General features: G+C 32.7%; 1 protein-coding gene across 3 annotated transcripts in view; it reads left to right on the top strand.

Moving 5' to 3' along the window:
- Positions 1 to 14,168, top strand: part of LOC145292050 (receptor-type tyrosine-protein phosphatase H-like) — a 337,274-nt gene that overhangs the window by 46,685 nt on the left and 276,421 nt on the right. The window lies entirely within an intron of this gene.

Here is a 14,168-nt window from a genome sequence, read left to right as displayed (position 1 = left end):
ATAAAATATAAATATTAATAAAAAATAAATATTAACATTGGTGCGTGACTTAGTGGCCACCATGTCTATTTATATATAATCTGATTATTATTATTCTCTTCACATAGGGCTTGGTTATTTTTTTGAACATGTATGTTTTTTTTCGTCATATAGGTTGAATGAATTAATAAAGGTTGAAAAAGTCTTTTTTAACTCCAAGGGGTTAACTTATATTTATTTGTAAGGAAAGCACAGTAAAATGAGTAAAAAACAATTGTTGACCCTGTGTATGCTTTGAATGAACACGTGCATGTATGTTTATATATATATATATATATATATATATATATATATATATATATATATATATATTATTGGAATTTTTCTCCTTTTCCCTTGTACATATTTGTGAATTATTCCATGGATTTCGGCCTTTGGATTATTTTGGACCATCTTCCAATTACGGGATTTCCTTGGATTTTACTTGTGCAAATGGAAATTCAATTAAATTTCTTGAAGTTATATTTTTGGATTTTACCGTCATTGGATTATTTATCTTTCACCAGACTATCCATTCACGTGTAATCACCTTTTTCTTCACAATATTCCCTCTGCTTCACTTTTTTGTTATCAAGTAAGATCTTTGACTTACTTGTTGTTTCATCAAATACTTTTGTATGCAAAATCCGATCTCGCATTTTGCTAATTCCTACCCTCTGATGAGAAAGAAAGTATTTCTTCGAAACTCCGCGGATTAAGGACTACCCACTTATCAAGTGTTTCCTTTTCAGATTAAATATGTTTTTAACTCTTTTTCAAAGTGTTTTTTAACATGTTTTATTAACTGTTTGCTCGTATATATATATATATATATATATATATATATATATATATATATATATATATGTATATATATATATATATATATATATATATATATATATATATATATATATACCCACTCCACTAAGTGAAGCATATTTATACTTTTATGCTCATTATATAAAATTATAACTTTATTAAGTATACATGCCTACAATTGTTTCGGCCCGGTAGTGATATTCTTATACATAGTAATTCTCGCATTTTTTTCATTATTTTTATATCAATATGATCACTCCTCAGCGGAAAAAATGCATAGAAAAAAATAAAGAGTTACATATATCTATAGATAGACCCTTCTAGACAGTCCGATACAACCACAATTTTGGAAGTTTTAATAGCCTCATTCCAATATTACACGCCATATCCATAACTTTTACTTATTCAGAGTCATCGGCATAAATGGAATGCAAGCTTTACAGTAAAACTATTTCAATAAATGCGCTGACCTTTGATTTATGTTGCTATTTGCGTTTGTTTGGGTAAGATCTCCAGCTACGGTATAGCTGGAAATGTCTTCTCAATTATCAAGTCGTTGATGGGCAGAAATCAGAAGCTCACAGTATTAATGCTGTAGTCCCTTAGGGGCCCATCCTGGGTCCAATTTTTTTTTCAGATCTACATTAATGATCTTCCAAATCACATTTTTACATCATTCGTAGACATTTATGCTGATGACACTACTATCTATGGTAGCACATCTAAGATCGTAAACGGCCAAGTTGTCTCAATTTCCCACTCCTCTGATCTTGAGCACGGGGTACAATGGGGATAGCTTGTTACTTTTAATGCATCTAAAACGAAGCTTCTATCTTTACATCATTTACGCTCTGAACCCCATCTGGCATCAACTGAAATGAATGTCTCTCGTCTTGAAGAGGCCTCATGTTTTGACAAGCTTATGGGTTTGACCTTTACTCCTGCTCTGAAATGGAACACATACATTAAATCCGTTGCCAAGGCCGCTAGAAAAATGGTGGAATCATTCTATCGATCCAGCAGATATTTCACTGTTGATACAATTCTCTACCTATATAAGAGCCAGGTACGTCCAAGGATGGATTACTGTTGCCATATCTGGACAGGAACTGCTAGAAAGGACTTATCTTGCCTTGATAGATTTCAAAATAGACTTCGTAGCCTTGTAGGGAATGTTCTTTTCTATTCCCTGCAACCTCTTTCTCACAGAAGAGATATTGCGAGTTTTTCTCTGCTTTATCGTTATTTTTATGGCAAGTGCTCGACTGAGCTCCAATCTTTTGTCCCTCTTCGCCAAACTTTCACAAGAAACACTCGTGTAGCTGAAAACACTATCAATAATTCCTCCCACTTTTTATCTGTGCCTAAACCTAAACGTAGATTCCATGAACAAAGCTTCTTTCTTAGAACTGCACGCCTCTGGAACTGTCTTCCGTTTTCCTGCTTTCTAACTGACTACAATATGGCTGTCTTCAAGTCTAACGTAAACAAATTCTTGATGAGCCGTTCCACTTAAGTTTACAAATTTACCGAATTTCCATTACTAACGATACTATATTGTCCAGTTGTCTACTGTACACTCTTTCACCCTTATCCTCGAGTGGCCTCTTGGCCTTGATAAGTGGTGATTCTCATGTAAAAAAAACTCATTTTACATATGTTCTATGTTTTATCAACCATGCTGTAGTTTTTAAATATCAACTTCTCACACACACACCCGCATATATACATATTTTATATATATATATATATATATATATATATATATATATATATATATATATAAGTGTGTGTGTGTGTGTGTGTGTGAATAGATAAAATGTGAAATAAGTGGCACATGAGGCAGCCTTTAATATTGATTGTTTCTCATGAAGTTGTTTTCGATAAAAAATGACGCTTGTCGGCATATATCATTTGATGATAACCCCGAATTTTTTAATTGGGTTCAACTCTAGGTGAGATAGTGACCTGATCATCCACATATCACCTTGGACAACTAAAGTGGCTTCGAATGGTTGAGTAGCACGACTATGAGTGAAATATATTGGTGGTATAACCGAGGCATTAGACATTCTTTGAATAGATTGCAATAGGCGGTATGCTTCTTTAGGTACTCTAACAGGTCTAACAATCTATCCTTAATTATCGATTCACGTATTTTAACTTGTTTACACCTAAAACGATGTGGGCGCTCATTTCCAAAACACATCCAACGATTTACCAAGCTATAAAGTGTTGCTCAGGTTCCATCGGTGAAAAAAACAACTTATGCTCACCGTCAAATGTTTCTTTGCTCATTCATTTGTTTCATATTAATCAGATATTTCTTTTGTCGACATTTATTTCCCTGATATCTTTCAAGTTAGAGTTCTTTCTAGAAAGACATCAGATACTTACGATGGGACCACATGAAGGTTGCTCACATCATACGTGAAAACGTTTCTGTAGAATGAACCAGATTCGAACCTGGTACAACCAGGTTGTCATTTCGTGTCGTTAACCACTTAAATACCTTCGTTTTCCCTTCGGCCATTCAATCTAACTTTTGTGTTTTGGCATAAGAGGAAATATTTTCAGTGTTACTTGAATGGAAGCTATGATTCCAATAATGGCGTTCCTTGTTAGTTTGGTCCTGGATATGACCTTAAACTATACACGATGGTGAGGCCCCAGCTTGCGGGCCTTGAGGAGTGTGGAACCACCATTTAGTCGCCATTGCTCCCAGGTCCACTCTGACCCGGAGTGGTAGTACCTGTTAGGGTCCCAGCTATTGGTTAAATAGCAACCGACTTAAAAAAACAACAACAAAATAAAAAACAAATATATTCTATGAAAAAAGTGTTCTTCAAAATCACTGGATTCGGCATTAAATAACCTAAAAGTGTTGATATGCCGTAAAACAAAAAGAACCAACCAACCAACCAACCAACCACCAACCTTGTTAGTTTCAGGACGACTAATTGTGAAAAAATGAACTTACTTGCTTGTCTCTCTTTCATGGAACTGATAAGCAATAGTTTTTAAATTCATATCAGATATAGCTTTGGAATACCTAGCATCTGATCGTTTCTTTCTTTGGTGTAGAGTTTCTGGAATGTTTTTAGAGTCGACATAACGACCTATTTTGGAGATGATGTATTTAGAATAAGTACCTTAATAAGATTCTAGTATTGTTAGTGCAGTTTCATCGCCAGTTAGAGTTCTATTCTAATAAGTCTCGAACTATCTACCTGTCTCATCGCCACAATATTGCATACCTATACTTAACATAAATAGCCACAACTAACTGACAAGCAGTAAAATGACACCATTTCACTGTAGTGGTTTTTCGATGTCGGAAAGTATTATACTCTAATAGTTTCTTCTCTCGAACTGCTAGACTTTGGAATTCCGTTCCTGTTTCATGCTACTCTGACTATATTAACATGCAGAAATTTAAATATAATACAGACAGACATCTCGTTCTTCAACTCCCTCCATATCCCCCCTGTAAACATGTTCCCACATAGTAGCCCCTTTATGTCCAAGTGGCGATATGCCTTGTTTGGGAGTAAATACAGAGTAAAAAATAAAGCTCTTCGACATTTTATTGTTGTTGTAGATATTAAAAAGCTATTATTACCATGATTTTTTTAAAACTATCGTTAATAACCGCAATCAAACCTAAATGTAGATTCCATGGACAAAGCTTCTTTCTTAGAACTGTACACCTGTGGAACTCTTTTCCGATTGCCTGATTTCCAGCTGGCTACAATCTGATTGTCTTCAAGTCCAACGTTAACAAGTTCTTGATGAACCGCCCCCCCCCAAGTAATCCAATTTACAAAATTCCCACTACTTATGTTTAACTAATGTATATCCATTAACCCTTATCGTCGAGTGGCCTCCGGGCCTTAATAAGTGGTGATTCCTGTGTAAAAAAGATAATTGGGCAGAACACAACATTCATTCTGAATTTTTAAGATGAGATGTTAATGCTTGTGTTATGTTGATTAATCTAACTATTATTCCTATCTTTGGTGCAATTAGCACGAAGTTTCTGTCCCTGCAACCTTTCCTTCGTAGGAAAAGGAGCATGTTCTCAACCACCGAAGAAGGTCGCAGGTTGCAGCGATCGAAACATTGTGCTAATAACACCAAAGATTAACGAACATAGCACAAATAATGTAGTATAACTATGTTGGCACAATATAACAGATTTTCTGTGAATATTTTTAGAATTTGATTCTGAAAAAATTGAGAAACCTTTAGTTTTATTACCAATCGTTTATTACCGCAGTGTAGTCTCGTAATAATTTGTAGGATAACTATTAAAAGAGACGGACGAAAAACTAAATAACGTTTGAGCTTGTCAGCAATTTCAAGAGTGAGCATTTAGACTCCTAGGTAGTATAGTTCAAAAAGCGAGGATGATTATACAGTCATTATATTTAATACCAGGTGTAAGCAAACTACAGTGCGTGGGCCGCACAGGCTTCCAAATGTTTATATATTTGTAAACTAGAATAACTAAATTAGTCATTTTTAAAACTTCTCTTTCACATGTCGTATCAGTGCGTAAGGCGAACGTCTCCGCCTGGTTGCCATAATGTCTATAATAGATTTATAACCAACTTCCATCAAACAGTATGCGTATCGTGTTACCCTAGACTATCATCTATATCAGATAAAGAAAAAACTGCATGACAAAACAATCGTTTTCTCTTTACCTAAGGATAAATAAGAGAGAATAACATCAGTTGCATCCGAACTTTCAGATATAAAATATATCTCACCAGCTTGCTAAGTGATGGCTATATTTCTACGAAATAAGTTAATGTCATATTTATTAAAAAATAAATTCTAAGTTTTCATCTAGGGTATTCAATTAAACTTCCCGTTGTTATTTAAAAATGCTAAAGATGTTCAAGAGAATCGCCAAATTTATGAGTATGAAACATTTTATTATACTAATAATTTCATTTTCGTTTTAATCATTTTAATATCCTGGTAGATGCCAAAGAGATAAAGTTTTATTTCAGCTTTAGTTCTTGTTTATCTTACAAACTTTACTCAAAGATAGGTATCTATAAAATAAAAGATTGTAGACTAATTTCAATTGTATGGATTGAACTTTATTTCTTTACTGATGTTGAAGTGAAAATTGTGAGTTTGAGCCATCATGAGACGGGGACTGGGTTGAAATATTACAATTTAAAACGGTACTTTCGAACCAAGCACACTTTATATTTAACAAGGAAGCATATAAAGCAACCGGTATAATAAAGTTTTACTCAATACAAAAACTGTGTTTGAGAAAACAAAAATAAGTATTAGAGTCTAATTCCTTTTGAAAACGTACAGTTATATCTCTTCCTACTCATTGGTGAAATAAAAGGGCGAATTAAACTTTCATTACTTGATAGTGCATCTCATTCCTATTTACTTGATTCCCGACACGACCAAAGTTAGACAAAAGAACATTTTATGTGGAGTTATACAATTTACCAAAAGGAGACATTCTGGATGGAATAAAAAAAATTCAAAAAATGCATCAATCAAGAAAGCTTCCTCGTACCCTGACCAAACACAGAAGAGAAACTACACTTTGCAATATTTAATTCTATAAAATATATGAAAAAATACGCTTGAACAAATTAAGTATAACACTTTAAAAATGTGGAGAAAATGGGTGTTATTAGTCATCTAAAGTGATAAAAATTTATCCTTCTCTTAACTATAATCATCAATCACCATAATACCACATTTACTCCAAGAGTCGTCTTACTTAAAAAAAATCCGACCATTGTTTCATTTTGTTTCAAGAAAGAGAAAGAGCAACTCCGAAATAATACATGTTTATCCGACGAACTGTTTCCCATCTTCATGGATTTATTTTTGCATCTAGACAAAAACAATTACGGGTTAGCGGATTTACACTTAGTTATACTTACCTTACTATAGTTTTAGATGCTATATATTGTCTTTTCGGTAGGAAGTCAATAACTACGGTATACAATCTTATCTACAGGACGATGGGTGAAGAACTTCTTTTGATTCTTTTCTCGGGTTTATCATATCGTATGAATCTAAAAGTTCTATCTTTGGCATAATTTTCGAGTCGAAATTCGTCCAGGAAAGCGATAGGGGACTACCTGAAGGTTACCAACATCCTAAAGAAAAGTGTTTTTTGTGTAACGAACTAAATTTGAACACTGCGAGTTGGGAATAATTTTTCCTTTAATCAATTTGCTACCCACACATGGGGAGAGGCATATATATTATTTTAAAAATATAATTATCCACTGACACGTGTTTCGTCGTCTACGAATCATCAGAGTCGCTGAATCTAGTGAGATTCGAAATCGGGACCCCATGGTAAGAAGCCTAGCCCCTTAACCCTCGTCCACCTCGCTGGTTGTTCGGATATATCGCGATTTATGTATATGTTATTTGTTTTTGGTTTTGCGATACGTCTTGACTGAATTCAATTATTTACGAAAGTGCATTTTTACCTATGTGCGAGTTGGGAATAATTTTCGCTTTAATCAATTTGGTACCCCTACATGGGGAGCGGCATATATATTATTTTTAAAATATAATTATCCAACTCGCATTTAGGTAAAAATGCACTTTCGTAATTTCATTCAATACGTATCGCAAAAACAAAAACAAATAACGTATACGTAAATCGCGATATACCCGAACGGTCAGCGAGGTGGACGAGGGGTAAGGGTGTAGGCTTCTTACCATGGGGTCCCGATTTCGAATCTCGCTAGCTTCACCTACTCAGATGAGTCATAGACGAAACACGTGTCAGAGGATAATTACCTTATCTCTCTTTTTTTCCCTTGTTCTTTCTCTATTTACTAACAGTCGAAAATAATAAATATCGGGAAGAATAAACATATTAGAATAGTTCAAAAGAGAATATCAACACAGTCTGTAATCTAATTTAATTTGTACTTAAAGAGAGAAAGAAAGAGATAATGAAGAAGAGGTGGCACTAAATTGGAATTTTATATATATACTTTATATGTTTTAAATGTATTTTGTCTTGATTCAAACAATTTGAAGCTTTCTATGTCAATGCTTGACCCAACAGATCAAATGCGGTAAAAGCGGGCGATACTCACATGAACAATAAGTGATAATAATAACAGCAATAAAAGCTATGGTCCTGCAACATTATGTTAATGACATTTAAACCAGGAAGAAATGTCATCATTATTTTAATAGGAATTGTACTCCATTAAATAATAAAAAAAAAACTTTCCTATTATTTTGCATAAGTTCATCGTTCTAAACTATTCAACAAAGAAGTACATTTTTGATTAACTTTTTACTATTTTGCAGCAGTTAATTAAAATAACCGAATAACATTATTTGCAAGTATTTAACTATTTATAAATATTCACTATAGCGTTATGAAATTATAAACATAAATAATGTCCAATATTTAAACGTCCGTATTAGGTCGCAAATGTAAATCATGTAAATTATGTAAATTTTATCTATGCGTGATCGACTAATGAAAACACTTCAATTTGAACAGCTAAAATACTAGTTGACACTAGGTCTTTTGTAGAAAGCAACTCATCACTAATAGAAAAATGAGTTTTACTACAAAGAAAGAGACTTTCCAGGCATGTAGTATGTAGTATGTATACACGTCATTCACTAATTTTTTAATGATTGTTTGGACATGTCTCGGGTTAATATTAATAATAGAGTTGGATTAGAATTAATGTTATGTTACGGTTTGGTTTAAAGATAAAGTTAAGTTATACCAAATGTAGAATAAAGACTGCAGTAAAACGCATCGCGAAACGGACAGCTATCTGTGGAAAAGAATAAACATAAGAAAATCAACGTTTTATGCAAATACCTAGTGACACAAAAGTATTTCATCCCTTTGAGTAAATAATGAAATATTTTTCATTTTTTTTTGGGGGGGGGAGGTTGTAAAGGAGTCTTCAAAATTAAAAGCGAAAGAATGATCAACCTAGGGAGTCTCTTGGATTCCTCTAAAAAAGATAGGTTCATTAAATATGAGCGATTAAAATGGCATTTCAAAATAAAACGAGACGGAGAAACGGAGAAAGAAAATAATGATAATAGTTTGAGGATTAAGCGTCGGAGGTGATTTGCTTTGTGAGAACAAGGTTATGTGTCACGGGGTTTATTTTAATGTAGGTTAAGACAGGATGTTAATCAGAGCTTAGTATGTGTCAAGGCTAAATACGGGGAAGCATACCAAAATGCTACTGATTCGCGTTTAATCTTGTTAGGTTTTACTACATATCAACCATCGTCGGAACCCTATTTACTGGTCTCTTTACGAAGACAGACTTCGACACAAGATTGTTTTTTTAATGCAAGGTCAATCCAACTACCCTAAAGGGCGCACTGTTAGGTTGGTGCAAAACTAATGTCGTTTTTTGGCATTCAACTTCATGTCCAAAAAACGACATGATATTTGCACAAATATGTATGTGGATATAAATAAAAACTGCTTTAGTCTAAAAGTATTTTTCATTCACTGACCGAGGACAAAACAGATGAAGTATAGTACAAAAACAATTATATTTTAATCTTATCCAAAAGGATGCCGACTATCTCCTATTCTTGTCGATTCCTCGGTGTGACAACATATAATATTCACACGTTCTATGGAGACAGGAAATATTACCTATTCTACTGGCACTCCATATGTATCCATCCTGTTATACACATAGCATATCTTCTCTCGCACTTAGTAACAGACAACTCCAGACCGCTTCAAAGAAACATGTACAAATATCAAACATTATCACGGAAAAGCTTTATATACAATTGGTTTGTAGATTAATTTGAATTTGGAAATAATTTTGCTCCATACTCCTTGATGTAGCAGCTAATGAAAAGAGAGCATTTGTCCTCGTCTATAATCGGTCACTTAACTTCTATTGAAGAATAAGTAAAACCATCACTTACTTTCCAAATATAATCTAAATCAGGTATTTTGACCATTTCCTGACATCTCTAAATGTTTGTTCAAATTTGATCTTTTTTTCTGAAATGTCTTAAGGTTTTATCGGGAATAAAACATCAAATGGAAGTAATGAGAAGGTATATCAATACAAAGTAATTTTTATTGGCAGTTTTTAAAACGATAAAAGATACAGAGTTGGTAGAATATGAAATTTTAAATAATCAAGAACGTTCCAGTTGAAAGAAGAGTCGTTTCGCGAAAAAGACAAATAGAAAAGATATGTCTATTTCGACTGCCGCCCTGCGATTTTGCGTGTGACAGTGCATATAAAATGAGAAGGGATTTTTGCCTGTTTTTTTAGTTAGAGAGCACGTGCATGTACTCTGTATATGAGCTCTGTTAGTAGATTTATATACGCTGCTGCTCGGCTTAGTAATTCACGTGTCTCTTGTGTCATGTATCTGCTACGTGACGACGAATTTTTAACTCCACAAGCCCAGGGCTAGATTGTGATGCGCTTACATATGTTCTTTGGAAGAGAACCAAAAGAAAAACAGAAAGCTGTGGGTTGGAGTTTTTATACGAAGTACGGGCTTTGTAAGTGAATGTCTCTGGTGCAGTGTTGGTTGAAAGAATCTGTGTATTTGAGGTTTTGTCCAATCAAAATTCGCTATATGAAAACAATATTTGTGGCTGCCACTGCTGTTTCGATTAGTTTTCAATTTTCCGTAGTAACATCAGTAATCAATAGCGATCTTATTGGAATGTTTAATAAAATAATTATTGAATCAACGAATTCCAACATTATACAACATGGCTTTAGATGGATACAAGTTTTTGTGTACAGTTTTTCTCATGTCTGCCATGTTTTGCGTGTTTTTTTTTAAGTAAATAGAGAATTTTATTACGTGGTGATACGCTACGAAATTGATGTTTTTTACTTTTACATAACGTTAATAAGTGTAAAACGTTAAAACCAACGCGGTTTTCTGTAATAGGATTGAACCTTTTTTCAAATCCGTTTGATTTGTGTAATTTTGTATATTTGTTGTTGTATTTCTAATTACAATCAGATTTCATGGCACTACATTCGTTAAAATATTTTTAGTATTCTTTTTGTTGCTCCTAACCCGGCGTGACATATTTTCCTTCGTATGTATAAACTCGATATGAAATAACAATGTCTAAAACGCTTCTCATAATGTACACTCAGGAAGCTCTAGTAAATTCTTAACACAGATTTAATTTTTTTTTCATTGATATAAAGCCTTACCTAAAAATATATTGGGTTCTTCATTTCTATAACAGTCTTCCTGATAGCGTTCGGTTTCGAAATTGATGTCTGACTGACGGTTTTCGAAATGTTTTCTGTCTGAAAAGATTCCTGTTGTTTCTAAACATTTAAGAATGCAAAAAAAAGTTATATCCAATATCTCAAGGAAGATTATTTCAATCGGATACAAGTTATTTCAACTATATAAAAAAAAAAGATAAAATTACGATATTCTGAAGAGCAGCCTTTATTCAGGATTATTTTTCAATTGGCTCAACAATGAGAATTGTTCAATGCCGCTAGGTCTGGGTGGTTCAGAGTTTGAACAGCGGAATGTGAGAATATAACAAATAGGAAAGGATGAATAAATTACGTCATTGATGGAAATAAAATGGAGTGGTGAAATGGTAATGAAGAGAGTATAGCAAGGAATGCGTTCGAATAAACACGAATTGATATGGGTTTGTCGATCACAACAATTAAAAGTCTTCCATTTCTTTTTTTTTTCTCGTGACATTATATGAGAGCCCAGATAAAAAAAACCCTCTGCTAGAATACTAAAGGAATTGGGTACATTTCAGTTTTTCTGTTGCTCCGTATTTAATCACTCGCAACCATTAAACGAACGATGCAACCATTAAACGAACGATGCCAGTTATCATGGACAAGATGAGAAACAATCCAGATATGGTGTTCAAAATCATTACAGAACTCAAGCTCCTATCCATACTCCTATAAAAAAATTGTGCGTATTGATATTCATATTAAAACCCCTTTTTTCTATTTATTTAAAAAGAAAATACAACTTTCTTATATATGGATCGTGGAATTGCATTCATCTACAAAAAATCTAGCTAATTTGCATATTCTTTTAAGTATTCATTTGACTTAATTCCATATTAGCTTTTTCGGTTTTCTTATGAGATGATCATCTTTAGTTAACTATTACGTGTAATTATATTCATGCCGACATTCTACATGATTTATGCTTGCGTAATATTTGCGTACAAAGTTTATAGTAAATACAAGCCTCTTTCTATATATATATATTTATGTATGCGTATATATATATATTTGTTTAAAAATGTTTGCCTACCAAACTTCTCTGTCAGCTTTTGGTTTACAGACATGAAACTTCATATATAGGGTATTCGAGTCCATGTGAAACTTTATATTTTGGTTTTAGCCGGGAAAATCGGTACAAATTGTGAACATTAAAGAAATAAAATTTAACAAGTGAAGGTCAAACGACAGCATTTCGAATATGCACACGTAACGTAGTAGTTATTGGTTCTGCAGAAAATATGTCTTCATAGCTCAGGCATTAACGTCAAACGAAAAGTAAATCCTAAGCTAAACGTTTTGGTTTCGATTCTCGGTGGTGGCGCACGAGTCATTTTTTTTTAATTCTAAAATTATTACTATATATTGGGCCTAATATAATATAATATAATAATAAATACGAAATCTTCATTAAAATGTGTTTTACGACCGGACAATGCCGAGTGGCCTGCTAGTTATCTATAAAATTTAGTGCAAATATATGTACAGTGTTACAGTCATGCTAATTATTGAGATACAGGCACGTCTTACATATAAAATTACTAATTGGAATTTTAAAGTCACACCTAAATAGCAGTTAAGCTAATTAAGTTAATTTACATTTGTTATTGTACTGTGTTATTGGCAATATAGTATTCTATTTACGTTACGATTTATTTTTAAAATTACTTAATCCCGTTCACACGACTGTGAGTATTAAACTTTTTTAAATAATCACTTAATTATAGAAACCAACAACGACATACCACATATCCTTTATTTTAAAATAATGAGAACCATATCCGGCGCATAAAAACAATATGAAAAGAACTTCCCAATTAACAGACTTTCTAAAACACATACAAATATTTCATATTTGAGCATGTTAGAGGAAAAGAAAATCAGATTTAACAAAAGGGATACCTCCTAAGTTTGAGCGAAATATATAATAAAAGTTGTCTAGCATATTTGCTGAAAAAAAAGTTAAAGTTAAAATGAATTCACCGCATCTCTACCCACCCTAAGTACGTTCATGATACAAATACATCGCTATCCTCTTACAGTATAAGTGGTAATTTTTTGTTTGTTATTCTGACCAACGACGTGTTTTATTTCTCGAACCCTTCAACATCTCTCGAAGATCTAACACAGACTGTTTGGTTGTCAGGATTTCCTCTCTTTCCTCTTGGCCTCATTTTCATTTTTAGCCACTACTTTAAAAGCTGGAGAAATTGGCTAATAAAAGGACACAGACCTTCACCTATGTGCGTAGGGAGTAACTTGAGAAGACTCATGATCAACTTCCTCAAGTGACGTTAGGACAAATGATTTCCTGTTTGAAATGGCTAACTCTCTTGACAGCATTATCTTTGAATCAAAGACATTAATAAAAGATATGGTGGTTAATATATTTATAAATGAAATTTAATTAATATATTAACGTACACGAGAAAAATAGATAAAATAACTCTCTCTCTCTTTCTCTCTCTCGCTCTCTCTCTTTATATATATATATATATGTGTGTGTGTGTGTGTGTGTGTGTGTGTGTGTGTGTGTGTGTATAAAATGAAAAATTAAACAAAATGCAAATTAATAATAAATATACAAGAAAATACAAATTACTTATTTTTATAAAATAAAATAAAATATAAACATAATAACTATTTTATTTTAAAATATGAAGTAAAATATACAAATAGATATCATAATAGTCGTACATTATTAAGTTTGAAGGATAGTGATTTTCAAATGCATTAAATTAATTTTTGATTTCTGCTAAATTGAAAATAGCCCCAGTATTCACGTTTAAACTAAAGTCGAACATATATCTGACGAAGGTTAAATTTTTTTACAACATAGAACTTTCATCTGACCATGCTGAGACAAGTAAGAACACAATGAAAGCATAAAATATAATATATACATATATAACTATATGCATATATAATATATACATATATAATATATACATATATAATATATACATATATAATATATACATATATAATATATACATATATAATATATACATATATAAATATATAAGAACAAAGAATAAA

The sequence above is a fragment of the Euprymna scolopes genome, chromosome 13 (assembly GCF_053919585.1).
Source record: "Euprymna scolopes isolate OS-2025 chromosome 13, ASM5391958v1, whole genome shotgun sequence".
Lineage (NCBI taxonomy): Eukaryota > Metazoa > Mollusca > Cephalopoda > Sepiida > Sepiolidae > Euprymna > Euprymna scolopes.
Note: the sequence above shows the minus strand (reverse complement) of the source record. Positions and strands in the feature narration are given on the sequence as shown.